The following is a 14489-nucleotide window of genomic DNA, read 5'->3' as shown; positions in this document are numbered from 1 at the left end:
TCAGTACAAAAAGCGTCCGTTTATATGAATTCAGTTACAGTTAAAATTCATTGTTCAATGCTCATAATCTTAATTCAGTTTCTTACAATTGGTAAATCTTCCCCTCTAGATGCACAACCAAGAACAAACAAACTAATGATGAAAAACCTCATCTTGTAGAATCATTGAGGTTTTTCATCATCAGTACAAAAAGCGTCCGTTTATATGAATTCAGTTACAGTTAAAATTCATTGTTCAATGCTCATAATCTTAATTCAGTTTCTTACTTGTTGTTAGTTTGTTTGTTCTTGGTTGTGCAGCTAGAGGGGAAGATCTACCAATTGTCTTCGTCTCCTCGACAAGATGATACATCAATGTATTTTGCATCCCCTCCTCGGGAAACAATTAGTTAAACATTTATTCTATGTTCATTGCCACTCATATGTATAATGTTGAATTTTTTTAGTTCTAAAATGGTGACAATTTATGGCCTTGTTCAATAGAAAGCAAAATATATAATATTTGATTAAATATTATAGTAAACCGGACGTTATGTTTGTGAAAAGGTGGGTAGACAATATTTTTATTAGAGTTACACCTAATTAATTTGTTACACTCAGTTTACATAAAATAATTAACTGGATGTTAAGTAACACCGTCAAGGTGGACATAACTCCCGTGAAAAGCTAACCCAAATCACTACACAAACCTAAACTCGATGATTTGTGTTGTTTCGCCGTCAAAACTCGATGAGATTTCCCCTCGATCTCCCATTCCCCTGAGACGAGAAGAAAAGAAAATTAACAAAGCAGCGGCTGCTGCTGATTCAGATCGAGAAATAGGCAGAGATTGAGAGATTAAAGAGAGAGATTAAGAGTGAATCAGAAATTCTGATGATCTCGATGGTGTTCTATTATGGTCTTATAGATGATGTTTCGATCGGTGTTTGGTGATTTAGGGTTTAAGAAGAAATTGCAGATGAAACTGAAAAGGGAATCGGAGCTGAAATTGATATGGGTTTGTCGAGATAAGGGTTATTGAAGAGAATTGAACAGAAACTATGGTTAGGTTTTGGGAAGAGCAGCTGAGACTGATTCTTATTTGTTTCCTAGCCCTAATTATTGTTTGTCCTGTTTAATTGGAGGTGCGATTTCGGCTGAAGCTGGAAAAGGTTTATTTACATGATTGTTAAGTCTAATCCTTTTTTTTCTCTTCCTGCTTTCCCATGATTGTTAAGTCTAAGCTGGAAGTTTGGATTTCTTCTCTTTTGAATTCTTGGATATAGTTTTCTATGATTTGTTGTTCAGTATATATTATTTTGATATTTGATTTCGTATTTCTCAAGTATAAACATGAATTTAGTTTTTGATTTTGTAGATTCATGAAACCTGATTTACAATGGAGAATCCGATTGGAGAAGCGGCAAGTCTAATTACAAAATTGGTAAGGACCTTATTTAGTTTATGTTCATACTCATTTGTTTGTTGTTATTTTTTTTCCATTTCGGATCTATTTTTGTCTAAAACTCCTATCTGTGAACTGGGTTTAATAGGTTTTTCTTTTGATTTCTTTTTAAAAGGGTTTAGTAGGCTTTTCAGAATTCAGAATGGAATCCGTTTACTGGACATGGATGATAGAAACAAAAGTAAATGAGGTTTAAAACCAGAAGATTATGATGCATTCAATAGGGATGCTTAAAGTCACAATAATTTAGACCATTTTTCTTTGTACCATTTTATGGTTTTGTTTGCATAATTTAGATTATTTGGTGCAATTCAAGGATGAACATAAATAACCAGTTGAGTAATATAGTTCTTTTGATTTGCAGCTGCTCAATTCCTCTCAAAGAAGTCACGCTTACATGCTGCAATGAGGTAAATGTAATTATCATGGTTGTGCCGGTATCACTTTTCCCGGTTATATATGCGTCTGCATTTCCACATAACTTCCTAAATTGAATAATTGGTGTAGGAATTCTATTGACATGATTTTATATTTCATAATTGCAACCGATACATGTACTTAGGCAGAGATCGAGACTACAAAACATAAATTGCAATGTGCAAGGTATTATTTATTTGTTATTATCTGATCCAATAGCATGTTGGAGTCTGTAGAGGTTGAGCATTTTACAAGTGTGTTTTGTTTTGTGGTTTTTAGTTCTGTTTTCATTGCTGGACTTTTGCTTCTTACAAATGATCACTCCTACATTTTCTTTTCCTGTCCATCTAAACAGATTAGATCATTTTCTTTGTTCAAAGGACTATCGACAGATAAAATCAAATGTTGCAAAATTCCTTTATACATATAAATCACAACTGGAGCGCAAATATGGTGATGATTAGTAAGTCTTTGTCGCTAAAGTAAAACTCGACTAATGTCTAGTTACTAGCATTGTAATTCTTGAGTACAATTTTTAATTGAAAGTATCTATTCTGGATGAATAATGAGAACCCAGACACAACTATTGATTTTTTTTTTATTAGTCAACTGCCTGTGTAAATGTTTTTTTTTTTTTTTTTTTTAACTATAAACATGGACTTGGAAGGTGTGTAATCTGCCAAACCGAGTATGAAGAAAAAGAGAAAATGTAATGACATTTCCATGTGACCGCATGTACCATTCGCAATGTATAATTACATAACTTCAAATTGAAGGGAGCAAACTGCACTCATAAACTTTTAACCTCGCTGTCCTCATGGCCTTATGTGGTTGTTCAAACTTCATTTTTATTCTCCTTGGTTAATCTACAAAATTATGTGTTGTAGGTTTGTGCCATATGCAGCACTGAGGTCTCTGAAACTGTCTCCTGACGCTTTATTTAATTTCCCTGAATCTCCTACTCAATGTGAAAATGTAAAAAAAATGTATGTATAGTTATGGCTTAGCTGCCAGTTTGAAATCCTGGATGCCGCTTCGGTTGATTATAAGTTAATGCTTTTACACACCTGCATATGATCTATCTGATTTTATTCCACATTTGCAGGATCGGGTCATAATCGGAATTAGGCGGATAAATGCACATTTGCAGATCAGTTTAGCAACCCACTGAACAACATTTTCGTTTCAATCACAATGCACACTCCTTCACCATGTATATACTCTAGGACTTGAAGGTATATTGCATCATGACAGGCCGGGCCAAAGCTCCGCCATACCAAATCAAAATTCTCAACAAACCGGTCTGTGGGTTATGCTTTTAGTCTTTTGTAAAAAATATTTGTTATTCCTAATTATTTTTATTTTTGTGTGCAGATGTGCTTATTTAAATGCTCAGCCAAGATGTGACACATTTCTACAATTACTATAGTACAATTAGGTTTCCACTGCGTAGAACTCTTGGGTCCACTCTTGGTTCATGATAACAGCGGTGAGCTTCTTTGTTTTGGCTATTTTGTATTTCATCTCATTTATTAGATTTGAAGGATTCGTGACCGTTTTGCGAAAAACATTACTCTAGATGATAAGCAGGAAAACTAAATATTTGCTACTCAGAATAGTGTTAAATATTTTTAATAAAATTTTATAAAAGTGTCTATTAGTATATAAGCATTGCCGGAAGAAAGAATGAGTTTGCATTGTATCAATAGATTTCAAATGGATGAAATCTGTAGGATAAGACAATACTAAAACAAATGTCTGTGTTAGATAGTAACTCCGACACATGACTTCCTAAGAAACCATCCGTTAATAGGGTTGTCAAATATTTATTCCACTAATTTTTTCATGTTAACTTATTCCCTAGTACTCTACTATTAAAGGTACAGATGAATGAATAATGGAAAAGCAAGTACTGCCTTGGCAGCAATAGCCAATAGGTTCTATTATGCACACAACATGTACTAAGATCCACTTATTTACTGTCAATTTGTTCTTTTTATCAAGCTCGCAATCATCTGTCGTATATTGGTTTTTGTAAATTTTGGTAGCTTATGTTTAGCTCAATCTGATATAGGTTAAGGAAGAAGCATTGTATTTCATGGCTGTATATAAGTTATGGAAAGATTGTATCCCATGCCCAGCATACCATATATACACACTAAATGTTCACACCGTCTCCAATTAGTGTTGGTTAATTTTGAAAACTATAGATTCGGTACACTTGATTGGCAACTTTATTGTCAATTTGTTTCTTCTTTCTACTAGCTTACGGAAGAAGAGTGCATTGTGTGGGTTATCAAATCCGATCATACAGAGAATAGGGTTTGCTCTTTTTTTTTTTTTTTTGCTCTCTAATCTATAGATAGATCAGGGGAAAAATTGTTTCATATGTTGTTGTTTCAATTTGTCATCTGGGATTTATTCATTCATAATCCTTGCTACGGCACAATAACATGCTCGAGGTGCAGCTGAGGTTTTTACTCTAAGGAAGACCTTACAAAGCTGAGAGTTTGTGGGTACTATTTGAATGCTTTAATTTTTGCAGAGGATAATGGAAAGTATTTAGTGGTAAAGTGGGCGGAACTGGTTGATGTAATGCAGGTGGAAAAATTAAGCATTTATAGCATCAAGGTATTTTTGTAATCTAAAGTAGTGGAAGTAGTTGCCGGGACACCTACTCTATTTGTTATTTTTAGAAGTTATAACCTGGCAAGTAGCTTGGTTGTGTTACTGGTGATACAAGTTTATGTGTATTTTATGTTTTTATCTTCCTTGAGGTGTATATACTGTCTGGTGGCTGTTGCAGGTCTATCTTCATTTTTCCTTTTGTTCTTTGGTTCTTAACTAATTTTTGTGCATCAGTTATTTATGATTTATGATTTACAAGTAGGGGAGAGCATGGGCCGGTATGGATCGGTTTTCACCCCATCCGCATCCAATCCAATACATTACGGATTTTAAATTTGGTATTCGCATCCGATCCACATCCAACGGATTTGCATCCAATGGATACACGGATGGACGGATTGGATACGGATAATCCAATGGATTTGTTTTAGTTAAAATTTATAATAAGGAAAATAAAGCTAACACAAATGACTCCTCATAGAACCTACATATCCTATATATGTATAGGAAGATAAAAATTCCATATACAACACCTTAAGAATTCCTAAATGATCCATAGTATTTTTTTAGAACTATATAAATGTACTTAATTTGATAATTTGACGGATATGGATGTCCAACGGATTTTCAAAATTGTATTCGGGTCCGATCCGTAATCCGTTGGATTTCAAAAATTTCCATTCGCATCCAACCATTAACTAATGGTCCGGGCATCCATCCGCAAATAAACGGTTGGTCCCGGTTAAATCCGCGGATTACGGATCAAATGCTCACCATATTTACAAGATCTCTCGAGCTTCTTTATAGTTCTTTCACCGTGAATATTGGCTACTAGGCTGGGCCCAAGTTCTCTATTTATAACTGTAAAAATTTAAAACATTGCATAGATTAAGAGTTTAGGAGTTTGTGTAGATTTAGAGGATTAGAATTCGAGGAGATCCTGCACAACAAATCAAAAATCTTAAGTTCTCTCGCCACACAAAATCAAAAATGCATCGTGATGAGACGGGATAAAGCAACGCAACACCAAAACAAAAAAGCATCGGGGCGAAGCGAAACCGAATATATCTGGACGGGCCAAATAAAAATCCTAAACGATGGGGGCGAGGCGTAGCCATATCACACCAAATCAAAAATGCATCGCCACTCCAAATCAAAAATCCTAAGAATACATCTGGACGGGCCGAGACGAAGAAAAACCACACCAAATAAAAAATCATAAATGACGGGCGAGGCGTACCATATCACACCAAATCAAAAATGCATCGTGACGGGACAGCAAATCAAAAACGCACAACGGGGCAAGACGAAACCACATCACACCATATCAAAAATATGGTTAAAAGAAGAAAAAAATGATAATGGATGGTTTTCGGGTCCGCCCGGTGCGTAGCACGGGCACAAAATCTAGTTACTTCCTTAATTAGATAACATTAGGTCTTAATTATACAAGATCTTAGATATTAATTACTAGGGATATTATCATGAGTGTCAATACTTTCTTGTTATATGGTTATAAATCTTTACAATATTTTCTTGCTCCAAATTCTTTTTCATAGTATCATATTTTTTCTTCTTCTAAATTTGAGAGTTCTCTTATAGATTATCGCTTGTACAAATATTCATTTTCTTTCTAAGATATATAAGAGTTACGGCAGCTTTGGCCGTTAAACAAGACTTAGATCGTTACTTGGCTAAGAAATACGAGGAGGTACAATTTTTTTTTTCTTCTTGATTATACTATATATACTGCCTGAATGTGATACTCTTAACTTTAGATTGCATTTGATATGATTTCTTGCTATCATTAATTAGGGAGTTTGTGATGGGGTATTGTATGTGTTTTCTTTGCAGAAAATTTTGGATACACAATTTGAACAGCTTCAGAGAATACAAGAAGCTGATAACCCAGGGTTTTCGCAGAATGCTGCAGTTGTTCATTGATGAAATTGAAAAACAAATATTATACAATATAAACCCAATAAAATAAGTGCATATTTTATTATTAACATTATGACTCTGGTAATAAATTTCTTGTTTTAGTTGCTGCAAGAATTCGTAGCTTATTTATGTTTCCGCAGGTTAGAAGAACTTAATCCCAAAAGTTGAATACTATGGTCACCATCTTAAAGGACGTAGCGTGAGGTACCATGACACACATTCTAATTGCATAATCTGACGTTGTATATTTAGCACAATATAGTAATTGAGACGGTTCGAGGCATCAAACAATCTTTAGTTTTAGCTGTTAGGCATATTGTCCATGTTTTAAGCATTATATTGGTGTTGCAGTGTTGGATCTTACCAAATCACGCTAGCTTGTTATGAATTCTGCCAGGCTAGTGAACGAAATGACATGGATGGGTAAGAGTACTGTTTCTTTCTTGTAAGTTGTCTAATGGTTTTTGTAAGCCATTTTTAAAATTTTTTGCTAGCTAGACTTGGTTTGTGTTTTTAGACTGGTCTCTATTTTTCTTCTCGCTTCTCTACATGTCAATGCATGTTGTTGATCCTTAGGCGTCTGACGAAGATCATTAATAGAGAAGTGAGAAGAAAAATAGAGAAAATAGGTTAATCTACCGCGTAATAGGTTTTTAAGAAAATCATTGAGGTATTTCATCATCAATACAAAAAGCGTCCCCTTATATGAATTCAGTTACAGTTGAAATTTATTGTTCAATGCTCATAATCTTAATTCAGTTTCTTACTTGTTGTTGGTTTCTTTGTTCTTGGTTGTGCAGCTAGATGGGAAGATCTACCAATTGTCGTCATCTCCTCGACAAGATGATACATCCATGTACTTTTCGTCCTCCTCCTCCGAAAACAACTAGTTAAACGTTTATTCTATGTTCATTGCCACTCATATGTATAATGTTGAATTTTTAGTTCTAAAGTGGTGACAATATTTGGACTTGTCCAAATTCAATCAATAAAAAGCAAAATGTAGAGTATTTGATTAAATATTATAGTAAATGAGTTCGAGTAATTGGCCAATGATTCTGGTTGATGCTACATATGTTATCAAATTTCATTGAAATTACCAACAATGTGGATTCGACAGTGAAATTTGTTTTGTTTTGTTTTGTATGAATTTGGCAAGTGTTTGTACCATATAGTTTGGTATATGGGCCCAAGTTCCCCAGCCCAATAATTCTACCCAGTATTGATACCTTTGGTAAAAAATGGGGAAGGATGATTATATCCCAGTCAGCTATTATCTTTCTAGAAGAGAAGACCAGGCACATATATTCAAACTTGGAGGTTAGAGATCCCAAAAATACCATTTGAACTATAAAATATAGTTCTTTGCAGAAGGCATGGAAAAAACTTGTATTTCTGCTTGTACCTTCATTGGACGTTAAACTCATTCAAGGACCAAAACTGAGCAAAAAAGGGAAGAACTTAAAAATAACCCACACTCATATTGGGATGCACAGCTGAATACTCCATGAATCTTCTTCCCTCTCGGTCCAAATGGATGCGAATACTTAAGACCATTAAAGCCAATTAGTAGACCTTTTTTTGCTGTAATCTTGAAATTCCTATGAATCCACACTCATATTGGGATGCACAGCTGCAATTGGTAAATACTCATACTGAAACATCTCTTTGGTACGATAATATTTTTTTCTTTTTCATCAATGCAGCTATGGAACAAAAGTTTCACCTATTGAGGATATGCCCCAAATATGCAACACAATGGTAAGTACACCGTGAAGTTATAAACTCGTAGAAATTCATTTTTGTTGCTTCTTCATTTTCAGTAGACAGATTTAAAATTTCATTTGTGTTTGATAAGTGATTCATGTTACATTCTACTACTTCGCATCTAAATTTTGTGTCATTGGATTCTTCCTGACTTCCCTGCTTCTTTTCCAGCCCAAGTATTCTTTTGTGAATGGAGACGGGACTGTCCCATTGGAATCAGCCTAGGTGATATTATTTTCTGCAAGCCTAATTGTTTCGATATGCAGTCCATTTCATTCCTCAAGTCCTCTTTAGTTTTCATCAAATCCCCTGCCCCTAAGTTTTTCTTCTTCATTTCATACAGGGTGATTGGTTTATAGCTACTGAAAGAGTAGGAGTAAGGGAAACTCATCCTGGATTATTAAGCGATGAAACAGTTTTGCAACTTATTCAACAATGGTTAGGAATTAAAACGAAAAATTCAAGTCGGCGTGCCAACACCCTCTGAAATAACACAGATAAAACACATAATCCATAACTCTCACCTAGGACAATCTTCTTCTAACATATATTTTCATTATGTTGATCTCGAAGAAATGGAGAAATCCGATGTAATTCAATGGTCGTTGTCAACAAAATGCAACAAGTTATCTCCTCTTCCACGCAGAGCCAAGGTTGTGGTTCAATCTCGAGACTTAATCCATGAAATTGTTGTGGACTTAAGTGCTGGTTATATAGTATCTGACCAAGTCTACACAGGATATGGATATCCCAGGTTTACATTCGAAGAACTCTGTGGTTGTGAGAAATCTCACAACCACACCCTTAATAGAATGTATAGAACAATATAAGTAAACTCCATGAGAATCATAAGAACATTCATTAAGATCTTCAAATTGGATACAATATAATGAGGAAACCCTAACTTGCTCTACAAATAATCTTTCTCTCTCTTAAATATCTTGTCTAAACTCTCAAAAAGCTCTCTCCCAATACAGGATCACTCGGTTCCTTATATAGGAGTTTACATAATGGATGACAGCTAATAAAACCCATAATTTCGGATCTGACGTGTGTCGATGTCGCATGAACTTTATCATTGACGCATGACTTCTTTGCCATCGCACGACTCTTCACACTTTACTCGTGATTAAGCTGGCGTCATCTGATGCGTCACTCTGGATAAGCTTTACGCGGTTGTCCTCGCTCGGTCTTGATGATCATTATTTCGCATGCTTACTTGGTGTGCGGTATTTTGTATCCATATTTTGCCTCTTCTCATACCGTTCTTTTGATAAAGGGAGCGATATGAGAAAATCCAATTTATTCTGCCGCACCCGTTCACCTTTTTGTATTCTTCTATGCCGACATACTCCCCTGATTTAGGCATGACAACGTACGCGTGTCCTTTCAACCAATCGTAATCTGACACGTCTTTTGTAACCGCATCTTCCTATCCGTTCAATTTTAATCATCGCATTAATGGAAAAAATCTCTTGGGAATCGGGAGTAAATCTCTTATTTACTTTCCATCGTCTTCTTCTTCCTTCTTGTAACTCTCTTCTTTTTCCCTTCAACTCGAATTTTCTTCTGCTGCTGCTCTTCCGATTTGACCAAACCTTTGAGTTGATTATCATCTTTTCTTGTTTCATCGTTCTCATCACTTTTTTATCTTTTCTTTCTTCATTTTCGCACTTTATTTCTTACTTTCGGATCTTGATCATCCTGATCTTTGATTATCTTGATCATCTTTGATTATTTTTTCATTATCCCTCATTCCTATACTAAAAATGCCTCAAGCTGGTTGGAAGAACGAAAGAGAAATTAAAAGATTAAAAACCGAATTTGGTCAGAGAGGCTTCTCACTATCCGTCCCTCTTGGATCAAAACCTTCGTCTACGCTCGGACCTGAATGGTTTTGGCTCGAAGAATGGAATGATCAGAAGATCATCATTTCAGTGGGACAACTTCTCGCTGGTCTTCCTGTTTCCCTTTAAAATCCTCAAACCCTTGTTATCTATGAGATTCTTTCTGATGCAAGATTTTCGCGCAGAATATTTCAATTAAGTGGTGACTGTATCGGGATAGTCATGGAGTTCACTCGTGCGGCAGGGTTGGAATCTATTTACCCAATAGAAGTAAGAAAGTCAAAATATGCCCATAAGGAAATCAACCCTGCGGATTATACCATTGAGAATCTTTTCAAGAACTACGATGTTGTTATTATGAAGAATGAGTCATCTAAGTGGGGTATTCGTTTGACAAGAAAGGATGGTCTCTCGGAGAATGAAAGAACTATGCGAGATGTTGATTTCCATGACTCTACGAATAACACCGCTCGTAAGTCAAATGATACTCGATGGTTGGAGTATCCTATCGTTTTAGTAGGCCCCTACATAACTGGCAGAAGCGGAGTGATAGGTTTCTAAAACACCTTAATATTTATCTATTGTTTATGCTTTCTTTGCTAAGTTTTCTTGTAAATTATGTATCTTATGTTTGTTTTAGAGTATTTAGGTACTTCAGAGTCATTTGGAATAAAAGAATAAGAAACTTTGCTAAAAAGGCGAAAAGGTGTAAATGTTGTTGGAGGCGGATTATTTCTCATTAGTTGCTTTTATTTCTTCATCTCTGTCTGAAAAGTATGTCGGCTTTAGTGATGCGAATTCTGTCTGAAAAGCATGACAGCTTTAGTGATGAAGAGACATTGAAGAGAAAAAGTAAACTTGAGAAATAAAAGATGGCTGTTGTTGGGTGAAAGCATTCATTTGGAGCAAGGAGGGCGAAAGAGTTCAACGGCGAGTGCTATGCGGAGTCAAGTCAACGATAAGGGGCTGCTAGCTTTGGTTCAAAGGAGAGCCAATGGGCTTCCATCAGGTGGCCCGTATCCATGTGGGTTCCTGTGTCTTTTTCTACTCCTACACAAGCCCTGGAATTCAGAGAAAATGAATTCTGAATCATTATCAGTTTCCAATTCGATAGAAACAGTGGCGGCTGAATTTCGAGAGTAGTTCAGGTGTTAATGGAGAGGAAGAGAGTTTCAGAGATTGAGAGAAGAAATCGATGATGAAGATGAACGGAAACTAGAGAGACAGAGATACTTCTGATCTATAAACTAGGGTTTCTGCGGTGATTTTGAAATGAAATAATAGAAGGAGATCGAAGAATTGAATCTGAGAAAAGGGATTTGATGGCAGAATTGATATGGTTTTGCTAGAATTGGTCGAGATAATGATTGTGAAGAACTGAGAGAAGAAATGAAGTCAGGGTTTGAGATGAACTCAATTTTGGTGGCAATTTGATGAAGTCTGTTGATGTGTTTCTGAGATGAATTAGGGTTTGATTGAATGGGAATTTGAGATCGAAATGGAGATGATGCAGATGTTGTTGTTGCTGCATGAAGTGTGTAGTTGAACCAAATGAGTTTGTTGTTGCAGTTACAGCTCAAATGGAGAGAATGAGTTATGTTCAGATGTATTCCTAGGATTGAAGCTGCAGAGTGGTTGACAAGGAATGGAGTTGTTGGTGCTTGAAGAGGTTGCTGCTTCAGTTGTATCTATGGCCTAAGATGATAGTGATGTTGTATGGGGTGTTGCAGGTGCAACAATGGATGTGTTACAGAACTGATGTTGCAGAATATGCTGAGATTACAAGGGTCAAATCTGGTGGATGTTTACAAGGAGTCTGTGTTGCTGATGGATTGTTGTGTTGGTGGAAGTGAAATTGCAGGTGGCCATGAGAGCTGGATATGCTTACTTGTGGTGGATTTGATGTTGGTTCTTGATGAGAACTGAAACTGCGAAACTGCAGATGAGTGTTTCCATGTAACTGAAATAGGTGCATTCGTATATCGAACTGGTGGTGGCTTAATTGGTTACTGCTGTTGAGTTTCATGGGGTCACAGGCTTGCAGGAATGGGAAGCATGTTGCTGGTGATTGCAGTTCACAGTGATTGAAGTGATGAAGCTTTGTTGGTGATTTAGCTGCTTGCAGCTGAGTTAAGTGATTGCAGGTGGACTGACTGAGATGGAGTCGCAGTTGTGAAGTGTAGGTGAACTTCAAGGAAGACTGCAGTTACAGATGTTGCAAGACTCAAGAGATGATGGAAGTGAATGGTTATGAAGCACAGTTGGAGATGGTGATGTTGTTGTGTGTTGCTGGGTTGGAATTAGATGAATGCTAGGGTTGCAGTTGAACATGGTTTATGGAGATGATGCTAGGTAATTCATGTTGCAGTGAGAATGGGTCTGAAATGGCTTGCGCAGATGTTAGCGGAGATTGTGAAGCTGATTTGGAATTACATATGCAGTTGTTGCTGAGAAGATTGCAGGGTGTTGTTTGCTTCCAGTGTATGAGAGAAGAAAGTGTAGTGGTTGAAAATCATGGTGGTAGTTGTTGGCCATGGATATTGCAGCTGAATCGAAGCTGCAGTTCGATGTTACATTGCAGCTGGTGTTGAGTTGATGCTGGCTGGATGCAATGAAGAAGTGTGTTGGCTGGAAAGAATTGGCCCAAGAAGCAATGATGGCGCAACATTAGTCATGGCCAGCGCAAATGGCTTATGCCATGGCAACTCGACCGAGTCAGCCCAGTTAGCTTATCTGGATAGCTGACTCTGACTTGACTCAGCTGACTTGGTTTGACTCGGTGCTTGACCCGAGTTAACTCAGTTGACCTGAGATTTGACCGATGACCGGGCGGACTTTGCCGGTCACCTGAGATAGTTTTCCGACAATTTTTTCGGTCAACTTCCGGCCATTTCCGGGGGCGATTTGGCAAAGTTTCTACATGGGTTTTTCTAAAGGCTTGGGAGAAGTGCCATTTCATGGTAACTCATGGCATAGTTTTAGGTCATATAATATCTTCTAAAGGCTTGGAAGTCAATAAATCTAAGATAAACCTTATTCGTGCTCTAAACCCTCCTACTACTGTGAGGGAGATATGCTCTTTTCTTGGTCATGCAGGTTTTTATCGTAGACTCATCAAGGAATTTTTCAAGATAGCATCACCACTTTGCAATTTATTGCAACAAGATGTGGTTTTTAACTTTGATGATAAGTGTGTGGTGACATTTAATCGTTTGAAAGAACTTTTGATTTCAACCCCTATCATTAAACCACCGGATTGGAGCAAGCTTTTTGAGCTCATGTGTGATGCAAGTGATTATGCGGTTGGTGCGGTGCTTGGGCAGCGTGTGGGGAAGATACCTCATGCCATTTATTATGCTTCTAGGACACTCAATGAAGCCCAACAAAACTACACAACCACTGAAAAGGAGTTATTAGCTATTGTTTTTGCTTTAGAAAAGTTTCGCTCTTATCTAATCGGTACAAAAGTTGTTGTCTTTTATGATCATGCAACACTTAGGTACTTGCTTACAAAGAAAAAGGCGAAACCGAGGCTCATACGATGGATTTTGCTCTTGCAAGAATTTGATATAGAGATTAAAGACAAGAAAGGAATTGAGAACACCGTTGCGGATCACTTGAGCCGTCTTGTTGTGGACAAGGAAGCTATCCCATTGTGTGAAAGTTTCCCGGATGAGCAACTATTATCAATTGCCTTTGGAGAACCATGGTACGCTGATATTGTTAATTACTTAGTATCTAAACAAATCCCAAAGAACTTGTCTCGTGCTGAGAGGGAAAAACTTAAGAAGTTAGGAAACCAATACATATGGGATGATCCATACTTATGGAAACATTATAGTGACCAAGTAATAAGAAGGTGCGTTCCCGAATCAGAATTTAATTCTATCTTGTCTTTTTTCCACTCACATGCTTGTGGAAGACACTTTGGGAGCAAGAGAACCATTCTCAAGGTACTAGAATGTGGTTTCTATTGGCCAACTTTATTTAAGGATGCACATGCATTTTTTATCACATGTGATAGGTGCCAAATAACAGGCAATATAGGTGCTCGAAATCAAATGCCACAAACTATTATTGAATTTGTTGAGGTTTTTGATGTATGGGTAATTGATTTTATGGGCCCCTTTTTTAATTCTAATGGGAATTATTATATCATGCTTGTTGTGGATTATGTATCGAAATAGGTAGAAGCTAAGGCCACCCCAACTAATGATTCTAAAGTTGTTTCAGATTTTGTGCAAGCGAATATATTTGCAAGGTTTGGAATTCCAAAATCTATAATTAGCGATGGAGGCTCACACTTCAAAAACAGGTTCTTGCAAAACTTGTTAAGGAAGTACAATGTGTCGCATAGGATTGCAACACCCTACCATCCACAAACAAATGGACAAGCCGAGGTTTCCAACCGGGAGGTGAAATCCATTCTTGAGAAGACGGTGAATC

General features: G+C 36.7%; 2 long non-coding RNA genes across 8 annotated transcripts; both read left to right on the top strand.

Annotated features, from left to right (window-relative positions):
- The first annotated feature begins 728 nt into the window (after window positions 1–728).
- Window positions 729–4708, top strand: LOC113333292. 7 transcript variants are annotated; one of them, XR_003351900.1, is made up of 7 exons: window positions 729–1123; window positions 1357–1422; window positions 1808–1853; window positions 2216–2323; window positions 2748–2846; window positions 2966–3095; window positions 3235–4708. It is a non-coding gene; the product is annotated as an uncharacterized LOC113333292 (long non-coding RNA). The 7 variants fall into 7 exon arrangements; XR_003351898.1 differs by having other exon boundaries at window positions 729–1150; window positions 2241–2323; XR_003351893.1 differs by having other exon boundaries at window positions 729–1150.
- A 657-nt stretch (window positions 4709–5365) lies between these two features.
- Window positions 5366–7476, top strand: LOC113332693. The gene is made up of 4 exons (XR_003351668.1): window positions 5366–6199; window positions 6343–6633; window positions 6781–6852; window positions 7230–7476. It is a non-coding gene; the product is annotated as an uncharacterized LOC113332693 (long non-coding RNA).
- The last annotated feature ends 7013 nt before the right edge of the window (window positions 7477–14489 follow it).

Source organism: Papaver somniferum, unplaced genomic scaffold (assembly GCF_003573695.1).
Source record: "Papaver somniferum cultivar HN1 unplaced genomic scaffold, ASM357369v1 unplaced-scaffold_132, whole genome shotgun sequence".
In the NCBI taxonomy this organism is placed as follows: domain Eukaryota; kingdom Viridiplantae; phylum Streptophyta; class Magnoliopsida; order Ranunculales; family Papaveraceae; genus Papaver; species Papaver somniferum.
Note: the sequence above shows the minus strand (reverse complement) of the source record. Positions and strands in the feature narration are given on the sequence as shown.